The sequence below is a fragment of the Coloeus monedula genome (genome assembly GCF_965178545.1).
Source record: "Coloeus monedula genome assembly, chromosome: W".
Lineage (NCBI taxonomy): Eukaryota > Metazoa > Chordata > Aves > Passeriformes > Corvidae > Coloeus > Coloeus monedula.
In genome coordinates, this window is record NC_138821.1 from 9,194,411 (window position 1) to 9,214,029 (window position 19,619).

Consider the following 19,619-nt stretch of genomic DNA (forward strand, 5'->3'; position numbering starts at 1 on the left):
CTGCACCCTGGAGATATAATGGCCTTTCTCTGTAATTGGAAATGAGGGATAGTGGAAGTTTGGAGTATCATAGAATATCCTGAGTTGGAAGTGACCTACAAGGATCATTGAGTCCAACTCCTAACCATGCACAGGACAGCCCCAAGAGTCACACCACGTGCCTGAAAATATTGTGCAAGCACTTCTTGAACTCTGTCAGGTTTGTGGCCATGACCACTTCCCTGGGAAGCCTGTTCCAGTGCCCAACTACCCTCTGGGTAATGAACCTTTTCCTAATATCCAATCTAAACCTCCCCTGACACTGCTCCAGCTGTTTCCTCAGGGCCTATCACTAGTCCTTCTTATATTGTGGTGCTCGTGCTCAAAATTGCACACAGAACTCAAGGTGAGGCCGCACCAGTGCAGAGTAGAGCAGGAAAATCACCTCCCTCAAGCAGTTGGCAATGCTTTGCCCGATGCACCCCAGGATATGACTGACCCTTTTGGCTCCAGGACACACTGCTCTCATATTCAATGCCATCAACCAGGACCCCCAGGTCCCTTTCCTCAGAGCTGCTCTCCAGCCTCTTGTTCCCCGGTCTGTCTGTATATCCAGGGTTGCCCCATTCCAGGTGCAGAATCTGATACTTGCACTTGTTAAACCTCATACAGTTGGTGATTGCCCAGCCCTCTAATTTGTCAAGGTCTCTCTGCAGGGCCTCTGCTTTTGAAGGAGTCAACAGCTACTGCTAATTTAGTGTCATCAGCAAACACTTAATATAGCTTCAAGTCCTACATTTAAGTAATTTATGAAGATGTCGAAGACAACTGGGCCTAAAATGGTGCCTTGCAGTGTTGCCTGGAAATAGAACAAAACCCTCCCAAGCAACATTAAAATTATAATATAAAAGCAAACCTTTACTTGAAAGCCTTCAGGTACACAATATGGTGAAAAACCGTACCTGGAATTAGATTAGTACAATTTTATAAGATCAGGCAATTAGTATGTCTAGCAAATATTGTCTAATTAGAAGAGCAGTTGGTTAGGTAATCTCTGCCCCAGGTTCTGCCCCATTGGATCCCTCCCTCCTGATCCTCTAGCTCTACCTTTATTATGTCTGCGATACATGGTGCAAAACGTCTTTGCTAAACTAACAAATAGGACTAAACAGAATTTCAAGAATGTATCAGTAAGGGTTTGTTTGCTGTGGGAAAGACAGCTGGAAAAGTGCTAGAAGTTACAACCATGCATTAACAGTCTACAAAGCTACAAATACATGAAGAATACATAAAAGCTAAGAATCTTTAGGCATCATTCCCCCCTTTAGATACTTGACAAAAATTTCACATTGTTTAGTCTCTACCTCTTACATTTGATGTTAGACCATAAAGATGACCAGAAATCACAGCACTGAATCATAGTCAGCTATTATGCAGACACCAACTACAAATATAGCCATTATGAATAGATGTTTTATCCAAGCTCAATTTGGTGATCATGAGGTAAGTGTATGAAAGATCTGTGAGAGTTACCTGATGTAGAATTTGAGTTTGTCTCCAGATTTTAGCCAAATCTTTATTAATCCTTCCTCTCTGATCTACATAAGAACAACACTAGTGTTAATGACTGTACACATGCCCCCTTGTGAGGCTAGTAGGAAATCGAGAGCCATTCTGCTTTGTAAATTTTGGGTCTACACCTGAGTCATGGTTACCAACTGTGTGGATAACAGACACAAAAGAACAGTTTAAACCATATAATCATTTGTATCTGCCTCTGTTTTTCCAGTTATTTCAGGAGCAGAAGCCTTTTTAACTCTGCAGTAGTGAATCCAGGGTCCTTTTCCAGCAACTTTGACTACGGTGAGGGTAGTCAGCAGGACTTGGAATGGTCCTCTCCACTTAGCTTGCAGGGGGCCACTGTCCCACCATTTGACATAGACCCAGTCTCCAGGCTGGAACAGATGAGCAGGTGTGTCCAGTCCTATGGGTCTGAATAACATGGAGAATCTCTGAAGCTTCTGCAAAGTGGAGCTTAAAGCCATTAAATATTTTTGTAAGTCAGTTTTCCCCCTCATATGGATTTCTCCGGGGATATGTGGAATTTGATATGGCCTGCCATACAATATCTCATAGGGACTTATGTTGCCCCTCCACCTTGGTTGTATGTGGATTCTCAGTAAGGCTATAGGCAAGGCCTGAACCCATGTCTTATATGTCTCTTGACAAATTTGGCTAATCTGTGTTTTGAGGGTTCCATTCATATGTTCAGCTTTACCACTCGCCTGGGGTCTGTAGGGCGTATGCAGATCCCAAGCAATTCCCAGAATTCGACTAACCTCTCCCACTACTGTTGCAACAAAATGTAGTCCCCTGTCTGAGGACATCCCCAAAGGAACCCCAAGCCTTGGAATTATATGATTGAGCAAGACTTTTACCACTTCTTTTGCTGTGTTAGTACAACAGGGGTAAGCTTCAGGCCATCCACTGAAGGTGTCAACCAACACCAGTACTTACCTATATCCTTCATTACATGGTAACTCAGCAAAATCTACCTGCCAATAGTCTCCAAGAAGGTCTCCGGCCTTTGTCACCCCTAGCACTACTCTTTTGCTCGTATCAGGATTATTTTGACAGCAGATTTCCTATTTGCTCACTATAGACTGCACAATTTTGGTCATTCCCCTTCCTATTACTACCCTTTTCAGATGTTTCAAAAGATTTTCTGTTCCCCAATGGGTACCTTCATGTTCCTGCCAAGCTATCTCCCGAAGGAGCAGGGATGGGACTACAACCTGTCCTGCTGGTGTAACAGCCCACCCACTCTCTTTGATTTCAGCCGTAAGGGACCCAATTAACTGGTGGTCTTTCTGATCATTCTTTGGGGTAAACCTTGACTGATTTCTTTTTGTGGTACTATTGCTAGAATGCCTTTTTCTGCAGCCCCTTTTGTTGTTCCATCGGCAAAATGATTCCCTAATTCAGGAATTGTTTTCCTTTTTGATGAGCTTTGCAATGCATAATAGCCACCTCCGTAGGCTTCCAAATACTCTGCAGGAGTGCAAGGATCTGTTCAGCAATTTTGATTCCATTACCTTGAGCAGTCAGCAGCCTCTTTCCTTCCAGAGGGCTTCATGGGCGTGCACAACACTAAATGCATATTTAGAATCAGTCCATACATTTACCTTCTTTCCTTCACTCAGTTCTAGAGCTCGTCAGTGCAATCAGTTCAGCTTTCTGTGATGATACATCTAGTGGCAAGTCCTTTGCCCAATTACCTTATCCGTAGTTGTCACTGCATAACCTGTCATTCATTTACCATCTCTCATGAAGCTGCTTGCATCTGTATACAGTTCCCAATCTGGATTTTCTAGAGGCACATCCTTCAGGTCTGGTCTGCTAGAATAGGCCTCTTCTATGGTCTGTAAAGAGTCATGCTCAGGCACACTGCCAATCAACTTGGAGGACAGAAACATAGCTGGGGACAACCAATGCCCCCTCTTTTATTCAAGTACAGTTAGTATTGCATGGGGTACACACACTACAATATGTTGCCCAAGGATGAATTTCCGAGCTTCTTGGATCAATATAACAGTAGCTGCCACAGCTTTCAAACACCCAGGCCACCCTTGGCTAACATTGTCTAGCTGTTTTGAAAAGTAGGCCACAGCTCTTCGCTGGTTTCCAAGGAACTGTGCTAGTACCCCCATTCAGTCACTCATAGGTGAATAATTCAAAAGGCATAGTTAAGTCTGGCAGCAGTAATGCTGGAGCTGATATTAAAGAATGTTTCAACTGTTTAAATGCAGCTCTAGTACTATCTCTCCATATCACAATTCCTTTATTGGCTGCTTTTAGTGCTCCATACAGAGGCTTTACCAGTTATCCATAATTTGGTATCCATAAGCGACACCAACCTACTATTCCCAGGAAGGCCTGCATTTCTCTCATGGTGTGGGGTTCGGGAAGACAACAGATAGCTTCTTTCCAATCTCTGCTGAGTTGTCGATGTCCATGGAAGATCTCAAGCCCTAAATAAATCACTGCTTCCTTGGCAATCTGTGCTTTCTCTTTTAAGACTCTATACCCACTTAGTCCCAAAAAGTTTAACAAACTTACAGTGAGTTGGATGCAGTCATCTCGATCTTTGGCTGCAATTAGTATATTCCACGTACTGTAAAACAACCACTCCTGGTTCTTGTCTTCTCCAGTTCTCCAATTCTTTTGCCAGCTGGTTTCCAAATATAGTTGGGCTATTCTTGAAACCCTGGTGTTGGACTGTCCAGGTGAGTTGGCTTCTTCTCCCTGTCTCAGGATTTCCCCACTCAAAAGCAAAAAGTTCTTGACTGTTCTTATTTACAGGAGTGCAGAAGAAGGCATCTTTGAGATCTAACTCAGTAAACCACTCTAAATTGTCTGTCAATGTGGTCAAAAGGGTATAGGGGTTGGCTACTACCGGGTGTATATCCTCTGTTATTTTGTTAATTGCCCTTAAATCCTGCACCAATCGGTAGCTTTTACCATCAGCCTTTTTTACTGGCAGGATGGGCATGTTGTATTTGGATTCACATTCTACCAATAACCCAAATTTAAGGAACTTCTCAATTATAGGGGCTAACCCTCTATGACTCTCTAACTTCAAAGGGTATTGTTTTTGTCTTACTGGTGTGGCTCCTGGTTTAATTGCAGTGCTTACAGGTTCTGCCCATTTGGATCTCCCAGGAAAATCACTGGGCCACACTATTGGAATGACAACATTTTCAACTTCTGTGGGTATTTCACCATGGGTCCTCCTGTATGAAAAGGGCAGCTGCTTTGACAAATTTAGCCTCAGGAATTATGACTTGTATTCCCTTCCCTTTGCAAAACTTAATTTCCACTTCCAACTTATCCAATAGATCCCTACCCATCAAAGGCTTAGGAGACTTTGGCATATAGAAGAGTTGGTGAATCACCCAGTGTTTTCCCAATTTGAATTTCAAAGGCTGGAAGAAAGGCCTTGTTCACTTACCCCTGTGGCACCAATCACTTTTACGGTGTCTTGACTTAGTTTCCCTTCTAAAGTATTTAACACAGAATATGTTGCTCCCGTATCCACCAAAACCTCAATTTCGTCTTTCCCTGGCTTAGCTATAACCAAAGGTTCTGCTGGGGAAGAGACCTTTCGTGCCCCTTATTCCCCATTCACAGCTAGTTCGGGAGCTGGGTCTGGAAATTTCTTCTTTGCCAACACTGGACACTCCTTTTTCCAGTATCCTTTCTTTTTGCAAAAGCACGTTGGCTCTTATCCAGAGGAGTACCCTTCCTTAGATGTCTTTTCCTGATCGACCCCTTTACCATGCTGGCCTTTGCATCTATTATACTCATGGCGATTCTCCCCATCTTTTGGATCTCCAGTTTCTGAACCCCTATTTCGATATACCTTCTAAGCCATATCCAACAATTTACCTAGATCTTCCCTCTGCTCTGCCTTTTGCAGTTTTATCCTTATATCATCTGTAGACTGACCTATAAACAGATAGATCAGGCGTGCCTTCCCTTCAGCTGATTTGAGGTCCAGAGTTGTGTACTTTTGTGCAGCCTCTTTTAACCTATTCAAAACATCTGTTGGGGATTCATTTCCATTTTGCTTTATGTTGTATAATCTTGACCAATTTATTGCTTTAGGAATTGCATTTCTCGTCCCATAGACCACCCAATTCTGATATCGTTTCAACCTTTCCATTTGTTCTGTTACATTGGCGTCCCACTTTGGATCCTCTGAAGGGAAAAAATCATTAACTGACCCTTGAAGAGTACCAGCCGCTATCTGTGCCTCTATTGCAGACTGAACTGCCCTCCTTACCATCTCTTTCTTGGTTCTATCAAAGTATCCATTATGGCTTCTAAATTGTTCCAATCTGGATTCTGTGATTAATTGGCTCTTTCTACAAAATTAGTTACTTTTTCTGGATTGTCTCTATACTCCTTGACTAAGGGCTTCCACTGCTGCAGCTCAACAAGAGAAAAGGGAACCCTTATTAAGACAGGACCCTGGCTACCCATAGCTTGTCTCAAGGGAGTTTGTATAACAACTTCTTCCTTTTTAGATCTGGCACAACCAGCCACAGGGCTAGAGGCCGCTATAGCCTCTTGTGCCTTTTTCCCCTTCCTCTTCCCAGCTGCAAGAGATGTTTTTTCCTCAGTTTCCTCCTCTTCAGAGGAGGTGTTGGAGTCTATGCTGGCAGGTTCGCTTTTAATAGTTTTTGGTTCTGCAGTTTCCCTTCTCAAGGGAGGAGGAGAGTAGGGAGGGTGAGCCTGCCTTTCTTTTTTCTTGGGGGGCCGTATTATTTCCCCACCTGCAGAATCAGAGCTACCCCCACCGGGTGGGAGCTGGGTTCCACCCGGTGCCACCCCGGAAGCACTGGGATATGCATAGGAAGCAGGCCAAACCGTTGGCCCAAAACCGGGTCCCACTCCCCCACCCTGGGCTGCGTAGGTGGGGGAGAGGGGAGGGGCAGATGGGAAAGGCAGGCTTCTGCCCACTGCCTCATCCCCCCTTTGCTGCGGCACGAAGGCTCCACCCCCAACCTCTGCTGCATAGGCGGGAGGGAAGAGGGAAGCAGCTGGGATGGTCCCTCCCACTGCAGGAGCCAAGCTCCTGCCACCCCCGCTCTGGACCGTGGGCAGAGCAGGGGCCCCGCCCCCACCCTTACTGGCAAAGGCTACATCCGCACCGCCCACCGTGACAGCCACAGCCGCACCGCCCACGTGAGTTACGTCATGCCCTGGGGTGGGCCGGTCCCCGCCCCCAGCCCCTCCCTGCAGCAGTAGCAAAGGCGGGGGGCCACCGTGGACAGTGCAGGTGGGGTTGGGGGTTATTACCAGGCCGCCGCCAGGATTGCAACAAAGGTAGTGGAGCTGGGGCCGGAGCCACCCCGGCAGCACGGGCAGTGGAGGGGCTCGGCCACAGCCTCGCCTCTACCTACAATGGTGGTGCCCGTGCAATCCACCCTGGTAACACTCGCGGGACCCACATTCCCAACTCCTACGTGGGCGGCATAGAGGGATCCCAGGGGCAGAGGGTGGGTTGGGCCATGGCTGTGTTTGCGCCGCTGGGCAGATCCACCTGGCAAAGGCTTTGAAAGAACAGGTGGCAACTGCAAAGGAGCGGGTTGTGGTGGCAGTGGTGGTGGCTGCAAAGGGATGGGTTGTGGCTGCAATAGCGGTGGCAGTAGTGGTGGCGGCACACCAGAAGCCACTCCCACAGGTCCCTGATCCCCCAGTCCCCTCAAACCTAAGAGCTATCAATAAACCTAAGTCTAATATATCTGGGTCTCTGACACAGATTTTGCTATCTGGGGGCTCTTTACACTTTCTCCTTCTCTTTCTCTTTCTTTCCTTTCAAAACCATAACAGGCTGCTCCTCCAGTGGAGTTTCATTTGATTCATAACCTTTTCGCAAGCCTGGGCAGTTTATAAGGAGTAAAAGTAATTCTGCATACAAAACTTCCTGCCATCTTTGTTCATGGTGGAGAATAGACAGAAGCTGAGATACTATAATGTTTTCCAGGGTTCCATATCATGGCTAAGCTTTTTCTCCCTCCAAATTATGTAAAGGCCAAAGCTGCATAGACAGCTGTCAGGGTCCCCCCTGCCATGTAGCCCTGGGAGAGGGGCCCTGGGGGGGAAGCATGGGGTTTCCCTAGCCCCTGGTCAGCCTCGTTCCCCATTGGTTGTTTTGTGTTCCCCTGCGCGGGCAAGGACCCTCTGGTCCCGTGACTGTAGCAGTTCCTCGGCAGAAATAAACATCTCTGAAACATCTATCAAGAATCAGTCCATATATATTTCTTTCCCACGGGCCTCCTTGTTTGATACATCGTGTTACAGAATCCCCACTGTAACAGACAGCCTAATTAATTCTTGGCTTTCAAGAAATGTCTTAGAGACAGTCAATGCCCCCCAATGTCATAATGCCAAACCTAAGGCAGAATTATCAGGAATTTCTTCATCTTTTGAAAGCCCACACCCCATATTCTATTTTAGGCAGGGGAAGGAAAAGAAAAATAACACTTTCAAGAGCAGGATTCAAACCCATGGCCTTGAGGTTTCAAGGCAAATTCCCCAGGCAAATTCCTAACTCTGCACCATTCACTTAGATCAGCATGAGCAGGCTACTGCAGTCTAGGAAGCACTGGGCCGGAGCACCCTCCTTCCCCCCCCCACCTTTCCACAAAACCAAGATGGCGACTGCTACATGTCTCACTGTGGCTCAGCTGAGCCACTGCGGGGAGGAATGTCTGCCTACATGGAACAAGGAGACCAAAACTGCGCCACGCGGATTACGAAAAACCAAGCCAAACTGGGTTAAACTCTGACCGGAGAGGGCGAAGGAAAAACAGAGAGGAAAAAAACCCACTTCCCTGAGTCAGGAGTTGAACTGTGTCTTGGTTTGAGACAAATTAGGAATGAAATGTCCTGAGATGAACGTGTCCTCTAATGGAAGGCAGGTTTCGGCAGCCCCTCCCCCACAGGTTCGAAAGGAATTTCTTGGAGGAAAGTGAAAAAAACCTGTTTATTTAACAAGCAAGAATAATGTTAGGTAATAAACCTTCTCATTGTGGAGAAAGAAGGTGGATTTTTAGAGTCTTGCTCGGCTTCTTCCGAGGTCCTCCGGAGTCGGGCTGCGGCACGCCAGGGCCTCCCCTCCAGGCCGCGGCGTAGGGCTCCTGGTGATGTTCTGGTGTTTCAGACCAGAGCAAAGCTGAACAGTTCCAGAAGAAGCCACAGTCCCGGGAAAAATTTCTTGCCTCAGCTAACAGGCTAGCTAAAAAGCAGGAAGGTTCTTCCTCGGCTCTGCAGCAATGAGAACGTGGGGGAGTGTGTGAGTCCTTGAACACTAACTGCACTGAAGAATTTGCCCAGCTTCTCTCCCCCCTCTCCTGGACCCAGCTTAAAGCTGTGGGACCCATTTCTGGGCAATAAGCAGACGATAGGGGAATACAGTATTATCATAAAATCACCCCAAGACAAACTGGCATACCTGAGGTTATAGAGCTGGTAGCTAGTGCTGGGCGCTACCACTATACCCAGGTGTTTCTTGCTGCACTATAAAACCCTCGTCTCAGAACCAAGCATGGTTCAGTGCTGCAACTCCCTCCCTCCTTTTCCACAAGCTGAGCTGAGCTGGGGTTAACCCACGGTTCCCTGGGCAAAAACGCAAAAGGGGGAAAAAAGCCTCTGGGAGCCTCAAGTGGGACCCCCCCCCCCCCCCCCCCCCCCCCCCCCATGCTGGGGCAAACCTTCCAAACCTTCAAAGACTGAACAAACAAATGACCTCCTGTAGTGGTTTGGTTCAAAATATCCATTACTTACTTATTTTGCTTCTGTGAGATAAGAATTAGGAGAAAGCAAAGCAGGCACAAAACTTAAAAGAATATAAAGAAGTTTATTAACAGACCTAAAAGAAAAAAAAGTAAGAGTCAGACTAAACCTTCAGAACACTCCTCTTCCCCCCCCCCCCCCCTTTCTCCCTTCTCCCACTGACAATGTAAAAAGACGACCCTTGAGATTTTCAGTCAGTTTACCACTTCTATAAGAAGAGGAAGAGGAGCTTTGCTTTCTCCTAATTCTTATCTCACAGAAGCAAAATAAGTAAGTAATGGATATTTTGAACCAAACCACTACACTAAATTGGTGTTTCTGCCTGGTTTAGAACTGAACCCACTATATCTCCTAAGACCACAAACAAAAGGATCCCACAAAACGGTCATATTCCAATCCCAAAAACCTCTCTATTTCTGGAAAAAACCAAAAATTGCTAGAACAATTATAAAAAAATAATTGCTTTTATATTACCCTCTGCTTCTGTGTGGGATTGTGGGACTCACAGAGCCTCTCAGATTGCTGTGGGAAACTCCTAAAAGGTGCCAGCAGAAGAGCTTCCAACAGAATGTAACTTGATTCAGAGAAGTTCAATAGGGTCCCAGAGGTCTCATGTGGTGGTGCTGCCAAAACTGTTGCCTGGAATAAAACACAGATCTTTTCCAGTGTTAAAATGATAACATAAAAGCAAAACTTTAATCAAAAGCCTTCAAAGTGCATAATATGGCAATATGCATGTGTGATACAGTATTTATACAATTTTTATAAGGTTAGTTGATTAGTATACCTATCAAATATTGTCCAATTAGAAGAGCAGTTGGTTAGGTAATTTTCCTTCGGGTACTGCCCCATTGGAATTGGTCCAGGGGCTTCTTTGCCCCATTTCTTGTTGTGTCTTCTCAGATTCTGGTTGGAAAACAAAATGTCCTTGTAGGTTCTCTTCTTGAAAATAAGACTAAGCAGTATTTCAGGATTGTGTTAGAAGGTTAGCTTATTGTTCTAAAATGTAGGGGAAAAGGGTAGGAAAAATGCTAGAAGCTACAACCATGTATTAGCAGTCTACAAAGCTAAAAATATATGAAAAATATATAAAAAGCTAAAAATCTTTAGGCATCAGTTTCTTTCCAGTTCTTCTTCCTATAGAATAAGCATTGTGGGGTTCCATAGGTGTTATGAATGGAGATGGCAGAGCTTAGACAAGTCCTGCCTTTGACTCAGATTTCTGGCAGTAGCTCTGTTTGAGGCAGCCTGCACCCCAAATGTCTCTCATTTGCAACTTCTTAATAACGGCCAATTAGGTCTATTACAAAATGGATTATTTATTGAATAGACCCAAGATTAACAAACATAAGCCTTAAAACAGACTACTTACTACACAGGATAAAACAAAAGAAACACTACTAGTAGGTTCATAAGACAGTACACAATAATAAATGTACCTATATTACAGCTAGCGAAGAAATAGTAGAGATTAGGAGCCAAGGTCACTTACCAATGAATGATAGTGGTGTACAGAAGTCTCCTTTCACTCAACTTCCACAAGAGGAACTCGAGGTCAACATCTCAACTTTGAGGAGAACTCCCCACACACTCAGAGAGTATGTAAGAGATTTCTGATTTTATGAAAATTATAGTGGTCTTTTATAGTTTGTAAAAGTGCTGGATCTGTCAGTCACGAATTTTTGCTTATCCTTTCCCATGCATTCAGGGCAGGATGTTTATTGCTGGCTAAGGATGTTTTTCAGCTGAGATAATTCACCACAAGGCAAGCTATTCCAGCTTGACTGAGTGTCCCAGTTTGAGACAAATTTGGAGGAACATCCAGAATGAACATCCTCTGATAGAAGGCAGGTTTCAGCTACCCCTCCCCCACCTGGTTTGGGAAAAATTTTCCTCGGAGGAAAGTGAAAGGAAAAAAACATATTATTTAACAGACACAATGCACAATGGGGAAAAATAATGCTAAATAATAAAACCTCTTGCTGTGGAGAGAAACCTGGGAAGATTTTAGAGTCCTTTCTCTGAGTGTGGTCTCTCTCTGTCCTCTTCGGAGCTGGGTTTTTGGCATAGGCCCCTCCAGGCCAGAGACGTAAGGTCTCCTGGTGTGTTCTGGTATTGTTGCACAGTCCAGAAGAGAAGAAGAAGAAACTGAAGTCCCAGGAAAACAAAGGAGTTTAACTCTCCGTCTCCCAAGAAAAGTGTAATGAATTCCGAGACTCAATCTGCTAATTACAATTTTATTTATTAACAGCAAGCAAGCAAGGCAAAAGCAAATACAGCGCTGGGCGGCAGGGGAGTCTCCGCTCCACCAACTGCCGCACTTTTCGCCAGTTCCAGTTCCTTCTTATACAGTCTCTTTTCCTGTTAACGTGTCTTTTTCATGGTATTCTGCGCATGTGTGACTTGTTGCTAGGGGGTCTTTTTTTTTCCTCCTGGTGGTCGCAGAATGAAGGTTAGTAGTCATCCTCTGGTGTCTTTTGGTTGACCCTTCCTTGTATGGTCATTATGCTCAAGGTCCTGGAACTAAAAGCTGATTAAGCAAGTACAGATAGGGATTAGGCAAGCACATATTTGTCTCTGGCTCTTATCTGGGTATAGGCAGCTGGTTTCCTGCTACTTGATATTTAGTGGACAAAACATCCTGCATCCTTCACAAAAAGGAGCCAAGAGCCGGGAAAAGCAGGAAGGTGCTTCCTCCACTCTTGCTGCCTCAGAAGCACACAGAGGAGATAGAGTGACCTTGGAGCACAAACTGCTTTGAAAGTTCATCTGGCTTTTTTCTTTCTCTCTCACCCAGTTTTAAAGACACAGACAGGCACAGGAATCGTGTCCGGGCATAGAGCGGCGATAGGGGATACACATCATAAAGTCACCCCAAGACACTGAGCCATGGGGGAAAACAGAGAGGATTTTTATGTATCGGGGTGAAAGATCCTGTCACAATAGGCCAGTAGTTTTTGAAGAATAAGCATGGTATTAGCCCACCAGGTGCAAACGATTTTTCATCTGGCAACATTCCCCCCCTTTGAGGCTTGTGAAGCTTCTCTTCCCTTCAAGCCTTCATAAGCCTCACTTTGCTTTTTTTACTAACATCATATAAGTTCCTTGCGTTGCATTAGCAATCATGGTTTTTATGCAGCTTAAAGCAAGTATCATAATCACAATTATTACTATGATCGCAATTATACTTTGCAAAAGTGAGGCCAACAAACCAGTCAGAGAAAATCCAAATTTTTAAAATATTTTATTCAACCATTTACTTTCTAATCCTGCCCTTAATTCTCTGCAAGATGCAGCAACCAATTTTATCCTGTCTATCTGATCATCCAATTTAGCAGTCACATTCAGAATGTACACACAACAAGTATTGTTTAAATTCACATAACCACATACTCCATGTTCATGTAACAGCAATAGGTCTAAAGCCAATCTTGCAGTTGTTCCTTTATTTCAGTAAACCCCTGTTATAGATTGAGTGAGAGCCTTTAGACCAGCCCTGCCTTAGGTTCAGATTTTTGGCAGTAGCTTTACTCAGGTGACCTGCACCTAAATCGCTCTGGCTCACAAGTTCTCAAGAATGGCCAATCAGGTCTATTAAAAAAATGAGTTATTTATTGAATAGACAGAAGATTAACAGACAAAAGGCCTTAAACAGAGTTAAAGAACTACTAGTAGATTACATAAAACAGTGCACAACATAAGGGTACCTATATTAGAGCTAGCAAAGAAATAGTAAAGATTAGGAATCAATGTAACTTACCACCAACTGATGATGGGGTACACATAGAGTCCTTTAACTCAACCTCCAGAAGAGTAACCACGAAGTAAGCGTCCCAACTTCGGAAAAAGCCCCACACGTTTCCAGGGAATGTGCAGAAGACGTCTGCTTTGTGAAAGTTTTGTGTAGCTTTTATAGTTTGTAAAGTGAAGTGTCTGTCAGTCAGAAATTCTAGCTTATCTTCCTTCAGTCTTGCTCTCAAGGCAAGATGTTTATTGGCAACTGGGAATGCCACCTCCATGGCACCAGAAATTACTCACTAGCAGACAGATGTCCGGCCTGGGTTATCTCACCAATTAGCAAATTCATGTGAGGGGGAAGATGCCCTGAGCTATCGCACCAGCTGATAGGCAGAACAGATAAGCCCTCCTGTGGTAGGGAAATGTCCTGCTACAACCCCAATTGAGTTGCATTCACTAAAGTTTCCATTTGTAGAGTCAAAATTTGTATGGCTAGTCTGTTCCTAAAGGTAGATATTTGAGGAGTAAAGATGGATTCTAAAATCCATCCCACTATAGTTCCCATACTGGGATGTTTCCAAGTTTCATCACGTTTAACTTTCTCCCATAGTCAGGTTCCCGGGGTGACTTGTGGGAGACAGAAGAGTAGAAACTCTTGTAATTAAAGGAGGTTTTGATTTACAACCCTGGAAAAGACTAGGTCTGGCTTAATTGACAGAGATTTATAGACCATTAAGCAAGAGGATCACAAGCCTGTGTTCCTATAGTTATAAGTAAAAATGTACACTGGGTGTTCTTGTGGAGGGTTTTTAAATATAATAATGTGATTTTATATAGTTTAAGAATGTAGATGATATAATAGAAACATCTGTGTGTACATGACATGAGAATTTATTGGTCAAGACGCAGCTGCATTGCAGTGAGAAGTGCCACAGGTGGTAGGTTAAAAAGTCAAAACAAAGTGTCGTTTTAAGTGCCTATTGGATTAGAAAGTTATAAATTACGATGGAACTCTAAATCTTGTGACTATCCGCCATTATTTGGAGGTATTGTAAAATCTTCTGCTTCGAGACTGATGCGTTTTGTTATCTCAAACAATAAATCCTGAGTAATTGGATAGTCCCGTCTCTTAACTGAATAATCCGACAGTAGACCCGAAGATACGGGATCCCATAGTGACTCCTTCCACAAGGGACATAACATTAATACTCCCAGTGTCCATTGTACTCTTGATTCTCCCAAGGGCAAATGTATGGTCCAAATTCCATTATTTCCTACCCATACTACGGGTCCTAATGATTTTACTGTGTCCTGCTGACAGTCTATATCTCTCCAAGTCTCGTTGTATTGGTGCCTAATTTGTGTACCGCTGTTGGAGTTCTTATTAAAGAGAGATGGGACTATGCAATTACACAGGATTTATTGCAAATAAAGCATCAGTCTCGAGGCATGAGATTTGCAATACATCAGAGTAATGAATAGTCACAAGACAAAGGGCTACACAGCAATTTATAACTTTCTAATCCAGTAGGCACTTAAAACGAAACTTTGTTTTGACTTTACGACCTATCACCTATGCTATTTTTCACCGCAGTGCGGTTGTGTCTTACCCAATAGCCTGTCATGTCATGTCCACACAGAGACTACTTTTACAACATCTAAATTCTTAACCTATAAAATCACATTATTATACTTAAAACCCTTCACCATAACACCCATTTACTTATAACTATAGAAACACAGGCTTGTGCTTAAGGTCTATAAATCTCTGTCAATTATACCAAACCTAGCTTCTTCCGTGGTTGTAAATCAAATCCTCCCCTAACTGCAGAAGTTTTTACTCCTCTGTTTCCTACATCGTTGTTTGTTAGGTGAGACCAGGCGTCATTAAGAAAGGAAAAATAATTTCTACAAATACATGTCAACCTTAGAGCCTGGGCCACAGTAATGAGCTGCTGTACCTCAGGATTCCTACTACTACGAGTGTATATTTGAGTGCAATTCCACTTTTCCTTTCTCCTTGGATCCTTTTGCCTTGACCTTATTAAATCAGGATATTTTATACCTACCTGTGAGGGATCCTCTGGGAGGTCTGGACAACCTTCCCAATCTAGACACCACTGAACTGGCTGGATATATTCTCATTGTGCTGTTTGAGGTTGTTGCGGGTTCGGTTTGTAACTGGGCAGAAACACCAATTTAGTGTAGTGGTTTGGTCTAAAATACTCATTACTGTTTATCTTCTGTGAGATAAGAATTAGGAGAAATGCAAAGCAGGCACCAAACTTGAAAGAATATAAAGAAGTTTATTAACAGACCTAAAAGAGGGGAAAAAAAATTATACCACCTTCAGAACTCTTCTCCTCCTCCCACCTTCCTCCCTTCTCCCACTGACAATGTAAAAAAACCCTTGAGATGTTCAGTCTGTTTACCACTTCCATAATAACCTTGTTCATTCCATTTAGAAAGAGAAGTCTCTTCTTGCTCGTGCTATGAAAACATTATCACAACGAGACAGCAGCCCACTTCCAAATATTGTTCAGTCCATTTAGGAAGAGGAGTCTCTGCTGGAGTCTCTGTTCGTATGTGAGATGTGAGTCCCTTCCCCCGACTTGCAGCTTTTCCCGCAACTGCTTTGAGGGTCCACTCTTGAAGGTTTTTGGGGTACAATTTTAAGGTTGATCTGTTCAGAAACAAAAAACAGAGGCCCTTCTCCTTCCCTGGGAGCAAAGGGTCTTCCTCATCTTCATCGTTAGGACTATCTCTGGGAGCATCTCTAGAAAGTGAGGTTTTCTCCTTTCCCGTTTGGAGCAAAAGTCCTCATCTGGTCCATCTCTCCCTGTCCAAACTTCTCATGAAATTACAGCTGCGTCAGCATCTGCCTATCTCAGCGCAGGTGCTTTTGCTTACGAGTTGAACACTCCACCCCCCATATCTTCATGATATTACAACGGGATACTCTGATATATCATAGCTTCACAACAGGATTTCAGCTTTAAGCATCTCCTCTCTCTCTTCCCTCAGGTTTTCAGCTCTTCACAGCAATAAAAGGGTTAATCTCACCTTGGCCTTGCAGCTTTGCAGCTGGAATGTTGAATTTTTCTTATCGCAGTGGAAAAGGGGGGAGAGCTGAGCCGCTCCGGCTGCCCACGGCAAGGCAGTGGGGGGGGGGGTTCCACGGCTGGAACAGGCCCATCGACTCCAGGATGGCCGTGGCCCGGCCCGGCCTGGCCCGAGCAGGGCCTGGGCCGGGCCCACTGGCCCCCACACGGGGCCTGCAGCCACCTGTCCCAGCACCAGAAACGAGAGAGAGCTTGGGGGGGAGTTTGTCTATTCTTAAGTGTGGATCACAGAGGCGATCACAACTTTAAGTGGCTTAGAGAATTGTCCATATTCAAACTGGCCAGCTGATAGGTTCTATCAGTTCCCAGAGGAAACTGTAAGCACCCCTTAGCAAGGACATCCCTTTCCGGGACTATGTTTGCTAACCTATGACAGAGGTATATTCCATACTTCTGGTATTTGACATCCCAAAGGGGTATTAGTGCAATCTGTCAGCCGATAAATAGTTCCTGAAATTATTTTCAGATCCAGATTTGAGATATTACAATTCTGACCAGTATTGTTCTTATGTGTCCATTGTAAGGAATATTCTCCTTCCATCCCTGTCCAATTGGCATGGGTACTATTTCCTTCCCACATGTGTTCCCAAATTTTTGTCAGATTGCTGACTAAGACACCCCATGGAACTGGATTTTCTGCAGAGGTTGGTGTTGGTAAGCAAGCTGTTATAGAAGTTACATTCTGTAATTAGCCAAAATCTTGCACTAAATTTCCCCTTCTGTCTTGGTTTGAAAGACAGGTGTCTGCTAAGGAAGGGAGGAGCCTCCCTTGGAATGGAGAATATGACCCCCTTCCCTCCGAATTATTATAACTTTGAAATTAAGGGGCTTTCAGGCAAAGATATGAGAAAAGTAATAACAGTTCTTTACTAGTATCTATAACAAGGCAGACAGTCAACAACAGTGGCATCGACAACAAACAAAACCAGAAACCAAGTAGCAGCCTTCTTGACTGCAGGCACTTTCCCCTTTGGTGTAGTTACAGTCGCAGCCGACAGGGGCGCTGGTGGCTCCCCAGCCGGGCAGGACATGTGCGATGATTCCCCAGCGGCTGCAGGGGGGACTGTGGTGCAAGTTTCGGCCGTCTCTCTCCACGCGGTAATGGCGGACGCAGCCAGCAGAGATGGATGGAGAAAGGGCTTGCTTCCTTTACGAACTCACAGGGGGAGCCGATCCTGGTGCCCCTTATGGATAGCAAAAGGAACTGTAGCAGGAACCTCGGAGTAGCAAGTTGGGAAGGCAGGAATGAGCAAAGTCCCGGAGTGGTAGATGAGGGTATCAGAAACTCGGCAGCTGTAGCTGGAACGGCAGGGCATCCCGGCAGGGCAGGGCGTGCAGAGCTACAGTGTAGCAAAAACCCAGAAGGGTGGTAAAAAAACCAAAAATGGTGGGGGCGGGGTAGCAGTAGCCTGGCTCCCAAGTGATGAGCGGAAAAGACTCCACTACTAAATAAGTAGTAAAGTAGGTATGTTTATTTCCAGCACTGGGACACATGGGGGATAGCTCCTCCAAAACCATGCGTACCGACAGCTGCATTCAGCTTGGTATTTATCGGGTTACAAGTTCCATATTCATTAAGTTTCCCAATACGCCTATACATATTCATCACCTAGCCCCGCCCAGCCTCGCTTCGTATTATAATGAACCCAAAAGTCATTTACATCTATGCTGCGCGTGCGCAGTGTTGTCTGTTGGTCTTGGGCAGGGGTCTCCGAGGGTCTTCCTCAGATGAAGTCAGGAGTCTTCCTCATCCTGAACTTTTCACCTTTCCTCCCTGCGCATGCTCTTTATACCCCTGGCCCGAGTTCAAGCTTCGAGACTGGTTTGAGCTAGGTTTGGGTTGAGCACAGGATGTCTGTCCGAGACTCCCCCTGCCCTTATCAGTGGTCTCTTATCTTTTCTTCCTGCTTTGGTATGCTGACCAAGCTAGATGCATTGTTTCTAACAAACTAATTCTTCTGCTTCCCATCCCCCTGATTCACAAGCAGGGCAGGGAAAAGGCTCCCTGGGAGGGGAAAGGGCTTGGGATCCCGGGGTTTTCCCCTGAGGCACCCAAGCAGATGGTGAAAGTCCTCTTTTTAGTGAGGTAGGGTGTTAATAAGGTCCCAGTTCAGTGGCTGCTCTCACGAGCAGAGGCTCACCCCACGGCAGAAGAAGCAGGACCGGGCTGGGCTCCGGTGGCGGCAGCGAATTCTTCCCCGCCAAGCGGCAGCTCCGACCGTCCTCCTCCGAAGCCGAGAGAGCAAGAAGGAGCTAGCAGCTGCCCCAGCCCCTTTTTTTTCCCAGCCCAATTCTCAAGGTATCTCTGCCCCTCCGAGAGAAAGCCTTAGATAAGAGAAGTGCAGCCAGATGCCCTCCTCCCCTGAGCTTGGCAACTTCTTTTGTGTCTCTTAAGGTCGTTATTGTCCCTTAGCAACAAAATGGGGGGAAATTCCTTAAGAGAAAGAAAAACAAAAGGAAAAATACCCTAACCTCCAACACCTTCCAAGAGGTTAACATGGTTTCTATTATTATTACAAATATGCAATTATTCATCATCTTAATTTAGATCCAGTAAATAGTATCCCCCTAAAAATCATATTCTATACCTAAAACAGTAGGGTTTATGTCAAAAAAAACCCCCACAAACTCCATGGTGTTAGTTGGTCTTGTTTCTGCTGTGTTTAATGTGTGGTTGCTGGTTTTATCAACATGTGATGAAGGCAGTGCTTGATTCCTTCTACCTTGAGTGGAGTGTAGGTTACCAGGAGGACTCGATATGGCCCCTTCCACTTCTCCTGGATTGGTCCAAAATTCCAGGTTCTGACGCACACCATATCTCCTGGTTGGAAAGGATGTACATGCAAGTCTAGTCCCAATGATCTGTTGATAACAATGTGACTTTCAAGACTTAAAAGAGTTAGTCCCAGTGGTATTAATTTCAGCAAAACTTTTGAGACTTCCCTTGCCTTGTTGGTGCAACATGGGAAAGCTTCTGGCCATCTAGAAAAAGTATCTACCAATACCAAAATGTACCAGTCCTCATTCTGCCTGGGCAGTTCTGAAAAATCAATTTGCCAATAATCACCTGGTGAATTCCCCTGTTTTACTAGCCCCGGAGGCGACCTTCTTCCCTTCTTGGGATTATTTTGCAAACAAAGACCATATTTTTTAATAATGGAGCTATTAATTTCTGTCATTTTTGTGCTTACTATATTCCCTGGTAAACTAGTTACCATATTCTGTATTTCCTAATGTGTTTCCTGATGTTTTAGTTCTGTTATCTTCTACATTAATTGTGGAGGTACAATTACCTGCCCACATGAGGTTACCAATCATCTGCTGGGATTTTCTGTAGCTTCTAATGATGGGGCTAACCGCCTGTCCTGACTATGATAATTTGGTTTTTGTTCCAGGACATTTAACTTTTTGCTAGGT

General features: G+C 44.7%; 1 protein-coding gene across 1 annotated transcript in view; it reads left to right on the top strand.

The window, feature by feature from the left end:
- Positions 1-19,619, top strand: part of LOC309584551 (Golgi phosphoprotein 3) — a 131,832-nt gene that overhangs the window by 102,834 nt on the left and 9,379 nt on the right. The window lies entirely within an intron of this gene.